Raw genomic sequence first — 9,598 nt, 5'->3', positions numbered from 1 at the left:
CCTAGTTTCACATACCAGCAAAAGAAAAAGTTCTTCTATGATTTAAGACATTACTTCTGGATGACCCACATCTTTATAAAGAAGGAGTAGATGGTGTTATTAGACGTTGTGTACCTAAGCATGAATAGGAACAGATCCTACACAAGTGTCACTTCGAGGCTTATGGAGGACACCATGCTGGAGATAGAACTGCACATAAGGTATTGCAATCCAGTTTTCATTGGCCTACTCTTTTTAAAGATGCCCGTAAGTTTGTCTTGTCTTGTGATGAATGTCAAAGAATTGGTAATATTAGCAGACGTCAAGAAATGCCTATGAATTATTCACTTGTTATTGAACCATTTGACGTTTGGGGCTTTGATTATATGGGACCATTTCCTTCCTCTAATGGGTATACACATATTTTACTTGCTGTTGATTACGTTACTAAGTGGGTAGAAGCTATTCCAACTAGTAGTGCTGATCATAACACCTCTATTAAGATGCTTAAAGAAGTTATTTTTCCGAGGTTTGGAGTCCCTAGATATTTAATGACTGATGGTGGTTCACATTTTATTCATGGTGCTTTTCGTAAAATGCTTGCTAAGTATGATGTTAATCATAGAATTGCATCTCCATATCATCCACGGTCTAGTGGTCAAGTAGAATTGAGTAATAGAGAGCTTAAATTAATTTTGCAAAAGACTTTTAATAGATCTAGAAAGAATTTGTCCAAGAAACTTGATGATGCATTATGGACTTATAAAACTGCATATAAAATCCTATGGGTATGTCTCCGTATAAAATGCTTTATGGAAAAGCTTGTCACTTACCTCTCGAACTAGAACATAAGGCATATTGGGCCATTAAAGAGCTCAACCATGACTTCAAACTTGCCGGTGAGAAGAGACTATTTGACATTAGCTCACTTGATGAATGGAGAACCCAGGCCTATGAGAATGCCAAACTGTTTAAAGAAAAAGTTAAACGATGGCACGATAAAAGGATACAAAAGCGTGAGTTCAATGTAGGTGATTATGTATTGCTATACAACTCTCGTTTAAGATTTTTTGCAGGAAAACTCCTCTCTAAATGGGAAGGTCCTTACGTCATCGAGGAGGTCTATCGTTTCGGTGCCATAAAAATCAGCAACTTCGAAGGCACAAATCCGAGGGTGGTGAACGATCAAAGAATCAAACATTATATCTCAGGTGATCCCATAAATGTTGAAACTAATGTTATTGAAGCCGTAACCCCGGAGGAAGGCATAAGGGACACTTTCTAGAATGTTTCAGACTCCGAAAGGGAATAGGTATGAGGTACAGTAAGTAAACCGACTCCAAAACAATCCTAATAGCATTTTTTCTCTGTTTTGGAATATTTAAAAAAATAGGAAAATAAGATGCAGTCCGGGAAGGACACAAGGCTTCCATGAGGGTGGAGGGTGCGCCCTACCCCCCAGGGCGCGCCCCCTGCCTCGTGGGCACCTCGTGTGCTCTCCGGACTCCGTTTTCATGCACGATACTTCTTTTGGTCGGTAAAAATTCATTATATAATCTCCCGAAGGTTTTGAACACCGTACCACGCAAATATCCTCTATTTCTGTTTCAAGCTATTTCGTTAGCAGATTTAGAGCAAGTTGTCTTCTCAAGAGTCAGTCGGGGAGAGTCGGGTGTCTCATCCGATACCAGGGCCAGGAGCAAACAACGATGCTGACCACTTTGGGCCATCAACTGAGGAAGAGATGGAGGCTGACTTGAAAAGGATAGATGCCATGAAGGAGGATCAAGAAGTTACTTCTCGTTTCCGAGCCGGATTCACGATGCGGGAACTATAGAGCTCAGCTATTCCAAACTCGGTCATCCCTTCCAATGTTAGATTTCTTTCTTATGAAAATATGAAAAAGAGTGTTACTTGTTCTCCCGCAGCTATGCAACATCCTTGGGTAAAAGGAGCTTTAGCCGTCACGGGCAAGCTCCGTAAGGAAATAATGGACCTCAAGCAGCAAGTCAATAAGCTCGAGGAAGAGAATCGTATCCTGAGGGGCATCATCGCCAATAATATCACATCACCACCCTCGAAGAAAGAGATATAAACACATGGGTACGGGCACTCCCCTTGGCAACTGCCAAGCTTGGGGGAGTGACCCGGTATCGTATCACCATCACACTCCTATCTTTACTGTTTTTCTTAGTTCGGTCCTTTTGGTTATATCTTGATCTAGTAGAATAAAGTTTTAGTATGATTTAGTTTTGAGTTTAGCTTTATGGCCCTTCTATGTAATTGAGTCCGTGAGCTATATAATAAAGATTAGTTATGAGTCAAGGGCCTGATTATCTTGCCATGATCTAGAGGGAATAAAAATAAAAGAGAAGAGAAAGAATAAAAAAAGAAGTAAAGAGATCATATGGATCTTATGGAGAGTAATGACTTCACATATAAAGAGGATGATGAATAAAAGTTGTTGAGAGTTGACAAACATAGTTTTGGTCATCGTTGCAATTAATAGGAAGTAATAAAGAAAGAGAGGTTTTCACATATAAATATACTATCTTGGACATCTTTTATGATTGTGAGCACTCATTAAAATATGACATGCTAAAGAGTTGATGTTGGACAAGGAAGACAACGTAATGTGTTGTGTTTTCTTACATCCGAAATAAATTATATTGTCATGGATCATCCAACATGTTGAGCTTGCCTTCCCCCCTCATGCTAGCCAAATTCTTTGCACCAGGTAGAGATACTACTTGTGCTTCCAAATATCCTTAAACCCAGTTTTGCCATGAGAGTCCACCATATCTACCTATGGATTGAGTAAGATCCTTCAAGTAAGTTGTCACTGTTGCAAGCAATAAAAATTGCTCTCTAAATATGTATGATTTATTAGTGTGGAGAAAATAAGCTTTATACGATCTTGTGATGTGGAAGAAATAAAAGCAACAGACTGCATAATAAAGGTCCATATCACAAGTGGCAATATAAAGTGACATTCTTTCGCATTAAGATTTTGTGCATCCAACCATAAAAGCACTTGACAACCTCTGCTTCCCTCTGCGAAGGGCCTATCTTTTATTCTTGTCTTATACTTCATACAAGATTCATGGTGATCTTCACCTTTCCTTTTTACATTTTATCCTTTGGCAAGCACAATGTGTTGGAAAGATCCTGATATATATAGCTAATTGGATGTGGGTTTTCATGAACCATTATTGTTGACATTACCCTTGAGGTAAAAAGGTTGGGAGGCAAAACTATAAGCCCCTATCTTTCTCTGTGTCCGATTGAAACTTCATACCAATAAATATTGCGTGAGTGTTAGCAATTGTGAAAGACTAAATGATAGTTGAGTATGTGGACTTGCTGAAAAGCTCTTATATTGACTCTTTTCGATGTTATGATAAATTGCAATTGCTTCAGTGACTGAGATTATAGTTTGTTAGTTTTCAATGAAGTTTCTAATTCATACTTGAAATTGTGATTGAATTGTTACTTTAGCTATTCTAAGAATGATCATGATGCCCTCATGTCCGTATTTTATTTTATCGACACCTATATCTCTAAACATGTGGACATATTTTTCGATATCGGCTTCCGCTTGAGGACAAGCGAGGTCTAAGCTTGGGGGAGTTGATACGTCCATTGTGCATCATGCTTTTATATCGATACTTATTGCATTATGGGCTGTTATTACACATTATGTCACAATACTTATGCCTATTCTATCTTATTTTACAAGGTTTACATGAAGAGGGAGAATGTCGGCAGCTGGAATTCTGGGTTGGAAAAGGAGCAAAATATTATAGACCTATTCTGCACAGCTCCAAAAGTCCTGAAACTCCATGGGAGTCATTTTCAGAATATATAAAAAATATTGGGCGAAGGAAGTACCAGAGGGGGGCCACCCACCATCCACGAGGGTGGGGACGCGCCCTACCCCCTGGGCGTGCCCCCTTCCTCGTGGGCCCCCTGGCAGGCCTCCGGTGCCCATCTTCTACTATATGAGGTCTTTCGTCCAAGAAAAAATCATAAGCAATCTTACGGGGTGAAACTCCGCCGCCACAAGGCGGAACCTTGGCGGAACCAATCTAGGGCTCCAGCGGAGCTGTTCTACCGGGGAAACATCCCTCCAGGAGGGGGAAATCATCACCATCATCATCACCATCGATCCTCTCATAGGGAGGGGGTCAATCTCCATCAACTTCTTCACCATCACCATCTCATCTCAAACCCTAGTTCATCTCTTGTATCCAATCTTTGTCTCAAAGCCTCAGATTGGTACTTGTGGGTTGCTAGTAGTGTTGATTACCCCTTGTAGTTGATGCTAGTTGGTTTATTTGGTGGAAGATCATATGTTCAGATCCTTCATGCATATTAATACCCCTCTGATTATTAACGTGAATATGATTTATGAGTAGTTATGTTTGTTCCTGAGGACATGGGAGAAGTCTTGCTATAAGTAGTCATGTGAATTTTGTATTCGTTCGATATTTTGATGAGATGTATGTTGTCTTTCCTCTAGTGGTGTCATGTGAACGTCGACTACAACACACTTCACCATTGTTTGGGCCTAGAGGAAGGCATTGGGAACTAATAAGTAGATGATGGGTTGCTAGAGTGATAGAAGCTTAAACCCTAGTTTAGGAGTTGTTTCGTAAGGGGCTGATTTGGATCCATATGTTTCATGTCATGGTTAGGTTTACCTTAATACCTCTTTTGTAGTTTCGGATGCTTGCAAGAGGGGTTAATCATAAGTGGGATGCTTGTCCAAGGAAGGGAAGTACCCAAGCACCGGTCCACCCACATATCAAATTATCAAAGTACCGAACGCGAATCATATGAACGTGATGAAAACTAGCTTGACGATAATTCCCATGTGTCATCGGGAGCGCTTTCCTTTATATAAGAGTTTGTCCAGGCTAGTCATTTGCTACAAAAAGGTTTGGGCCATCTTGATGCACCTTATATACTTTTATTACTTGTTACCTGTTACAAATTACCATATCACAAAACTATCTGTTATCGATAATTTCAGTGCTTGCATAGAATACCTTATTGAAAACTGCTTATCATTTCCTTCTGCTCCTTGTTGGGTTCGACACTCTTACTTATCGAAAGGACTACGATAGATCCCCTATACTTTTGGGTCATCAATGCCCATGCTGAGGGGAGTACGAGCACTGACTAGTCGGCTACGGGGTGAGGCTGACGTCGCCGGAAAATAACAGGATGTGCGGGTGGGTAGAGGGATGGCCTGGGGCAGCACAGCCGGTGATACGTCCATTTTGCATCATGCTTTTATATCAATATTTATTGCATTATGGGCTGTTATTACACATTATATATGTCACAATACTTATGCCTTTTCTCTCTTATTTTACAAGGTTTACATGAAGAGGGAGAATGCCGGCAGCTGGAATTCTGGGCTAGAAAAGGAGAAAATACTAGAGACCTATTCTGCACAACTCCAAAAGTCCTGAAACTCCATGAAAGTCAGTTTTGGATTATATAAAAAATATTGGGCAAAGGAGGCACCAAAGGAGGGCCAGTCACCGTCCACGAGGGTGGAGGGCGCGCCCTACCCCCCTGGGCACGCCCCCTGCCTCGTGGGCCACCTGGCAGGCCCCCGATGCCCATCTTCTGGTATAAGGGGTCTTTTGCCCTGGAAAAGATAAGGAGGAAGCTTTCGGGACGAAGCGCCGCCGTCTCGAGGCAGAACCAATCTAGGACTCTAGCTAAGCTATTCTGCTGGGGAAACATCCCTCCGGGAGGGGGAAATTGTCACCATCATCATCACCATCGATCCTCTCATCGGGAGGGGGTCAATCTCCATCAACATCTTCACCAGCACCATCTCCTCTCAAACCCTAGTTCATCTCTTGTGTCTGATCTTTGTCTCAAAACCTCAGATTGGTACATGTGGGTTGCTAGTAGTGTTGATTACTCCTTGTAGTTGATGCTAGTTGGTTTATTCAGTGGAAGATTATATGTTCAAATCCTTTATGCATATTAATACCCCTCTAATTATGAACATGAATATGATTTGTGAGTAGTTACGTTTGTTCCTGAGGACATGGGAGAAGTCTTGCTATAAGTAGTCATGTGAATTTGGTATTCGTTTGATATTTTGATGAGATGTATGTTGTCTTTCCTCTAGTGGTGTTATGTGAACATCGACTACATGACACTTCACCATTGTTTGGGCCTAGGGGAAGGCATTGGGAAGTAATAATTAGATGATGGGTTGCTAGAGTGACAGAACCTTAAACCTTAGTTTATGCTTTGCTTCGTAAGGGGATGATTTGGATCCATATGTTTCATGCTATGGTTAGGTTTACCTTAATTCTTCTTTCGTAATTGCACATGCTTGTGAGGGGGGTTAATCATAAGTGGGATGCTTGTCCAAGGAAGGGCAGTACCCAAGCACCGGTCCACCCACATATCAAATTATTAAAGTAACGAACGTGAATCATATGAGCATGATGAAAATTAGCTTGACGATAATTCCCATGTCTCCTCGGGAGCGCTTTCCTTTATATAAGAGTTTTTTCAAGCTTGTCCTTTCCTACAAATAGGATTGGGCCACGTTGCTGCAGACGGCCACGGGAGGAGGGAGCAGGCAATCCCGCCGGCGCTGGTTTGGGCGGCTGGAGCAGGAAGATCAGAGATTGAAGAAGCATGGCGGCCGTTGGATGGACATCCATCAGCCACTGCTCTGTGTTGAGTAAGTTGACAAAGCCTTGGGTACGCGTCAAAAAAAATTTAGGACAGCGTCATTATGAACCTAGTAGGGCCAGAAGTCAGCCTCCAAATCTGTGGAAAACAGCATACAACCCATTAGCCATTATTTTTAATAATTTAAAGCCCATTTGCTAATTCTTAAGGATATTTGAAGCACGTGTTCTTTTTATTAGCATTACAGACCATATATTCTGGGCACTGCTAAAAAATTCAATGAAATTTTTCATATTTCGGTGGGGTCCGAACTCTTTTAATCACTATATTTTGAGTCGCGTTAAAAATAATTTTTAAAAAATTATATCAAAATAAAATTAAACAATTCTCCACAAAAAAATGAACAAAATTTAAAATCTTAACTAGCAAGAAGTATGTGCGTTGCACAGAACATAAAGATGAATTTGTATGAGTAGTTTATCTTGTGGGAGAAAAGACGATATTTTCATGTAATTGCCAGTTGGCTTTGGTTTTTATAAGGGTAGAGAGTAGAGAAATCCAGAAAAATGATATTTTAATGTAATTGCCGGTTGGCTTTGGTTTAAAAATTTACAGCCCATTTCTTACAACTTATTGCCCATTTTCTGGGGAAGCCCATTTCTTACTACTTACATTCCTCCTCGTCTTGAAAGATTTGCAGCCCAGCAGGGCTGAGAAAAGCAAGTAGGCCTTGGTTTTGGTATTCTCCAAAAACAAGAACCGGGCTAGCCATTTTCAGAATGAAAAAAGATATCAACTGGGCTCGTCATGTGCTTAAATAAAAGCGTAAGCATGGGCTAGACGGGCAGCCCCCACACAACGCGCAGTTGAGCTCCATCTCTGAAACTAAAAACAACTGGGCGAGCTGCTGGGTCCCTGGTGTTATCCGCTCATTGTGTAATTTTCTTGTTTATTGACTACATTGACAATGGCGTGGGACCTAGTTGTCAAACAATTAGGAGGAAGTATTTTTTGGCTTGTAATAACGAGGCACCTGCTTGCGTAATGCAATGACCCTGGTGGGTCCCTACTGTCAGCCTCTCCACATACAATCTTCTCCTGATTCCTCTTGGTTGTTGACCATGTTGAAAATGCCAGACGGCGGCGGGCACAGCGAGTGAACCAAGGTGGAGAATGACGGCGAGGCCTCGGACAGGAACAAAGAGCAGCAGTGGAAGATGCGGCAGTGTAGTGGCAGGTGGAGGGAAGTACGAGGGCAACAACATGCAACTCAAGCTTACAAACGGTACAAAAATCCCAAGGATTGATTGTTCATCAAATTTTTATACAAAACCTAGATTGAAGATGGCAGTAACATCTAACCCAACCACTCTTTTTAGCAGTCACAAACAAATGGATCGGTCTGATCCATAAAATCAACCTCTTGTGCAAAAAAATTATTTCAGGATGACTGTAACTTGTTGTAAATAGAAGCCGAGCACGTTTAGAAGCCCATTTATCCACCTGAAACTTCTTTTTTTGTTGTTCAACATGTCCATCCGTGAGAAATCTCTTGCGGTAAAACATAAGCCTCATGGACAATAGTAACCTCACATTCAACAGGAAGAATGTGACAAAGCTTCCGTTTGCCTGGTTGGATGCATATCCTTCCATCGTTATTGTCCTCAAACGAATGTCATGAGAACTGAGAAAATCTTGGTTCTTATTACGCCACCGATTGGTTATACGTTTTTCACCATGTGGTTGCAGTACCTAAGTAGACATGAAGATTTGAAAACAGTTAAGGTCTGAAAAAAGAGTATGTCGAAAGAGCAACAACTGAACGGTTAATTCTAGTACAATATATACGGTCTTTCAATGTGCATGAAATCATTACCTTTATATATAAATTCTCCAGAGACCAAAAGCATCGCAGCAAGCCAATAATTATGTTCAAATCATAACTAAACATTCTGATATATAAGATCTTGACAGAATCCAGCAGCATTGATAGGCTATCCATGGATGAACTCTTCATTGAGCATATAACATAATATTAGTACCCAAAGTGTACTCCAAGATGATCTAAAACTTATGCGCACAAATGAAAAATCCATCTTATGATTACAAATGTGTAGATGATAATATACGGTACCTGAAAAAGTGAGGAGCAAAACACCAACTTGTTGTGATCATCAAACGGAGCACTAATTAGACCCAAGATCATCAAACGGAGCACAGAGACGACAGTTATTTGCGAAGGTTTATAACAATCATCAAGGAGCAACCTTTGAAGTGAAGGGGCATCTTCGATGATGAGCTGTTGTCCTTCAAAACAAATTCCAATGCTTTTAAGGTGAGGCGACTTTATTTGGAGACAACTGATATGGATTTCTATTCCCAAAACAATCAGCAAGTGCTTCAGGGCAGGGCAACTGGAGTGGATGATGCTGTGCAGTGAGGCCTTCGACAGATAAACCACCACAAGCAAGTGTTTTTAGTAGTGGGAGTCGAAGCATTTGTACCAGATCGTCTGGTAGATGGCACCGGGCGAAGGTGGCGGTGTGGAGAGAGGAGGAAAACCGCCAGATGGACAACGGTGGTGTGGGCATGAATTCTTTCTGTGTTTGTGGTATGAAACTTTCGTGGTAATGGTAGAACTCAAACTGCTGGAGTTTTCTGAATTCAGGGGATGTCAGCCAAGCGTCCACCGTACCGGGTATGGACAGCAGGTAGCGTGTCGGTATGCAGAGGCGTTGAACGGGTCCCTGCTGGTGAGAGGAGACGATCACTCCGAGGAGAGCAAATTCAGTAAGGACAGATATCTAACGACAGTCGAGATTGAGGGGCGCGGTGCTCCATAGAGGGCACCACCGAGTTGAGAGGACTTGTGTGCGGCAGCAATCCTTGGTGGGGAGAAGCGAGATGATCTCCTCAAGGATGACGTCCGAGAGATCGCTGATGC

The sequence above is a fragment of the Triticum dicoccoides genome, chromosome 3A, assembly GCF_002162155.2.
Source record: "Triticum dicoccoides isolate Atlit2015 ecotype Zavitan chromosome 3A, WEW_v2.0, whole genome shotgun sequence".
In the NCBI taxonomy this organism is placed as follows: Eukaryota; Viridiplantae; Streptophyta; class Magnoliopsida; order Poales; family Poaceae; genus Triticum; species Triticum dicoccoides.
The sequence above is the reverse complement of the archived record's forward strand: the minus strand, read 5'-3'. Positions refer to the sequence as shown.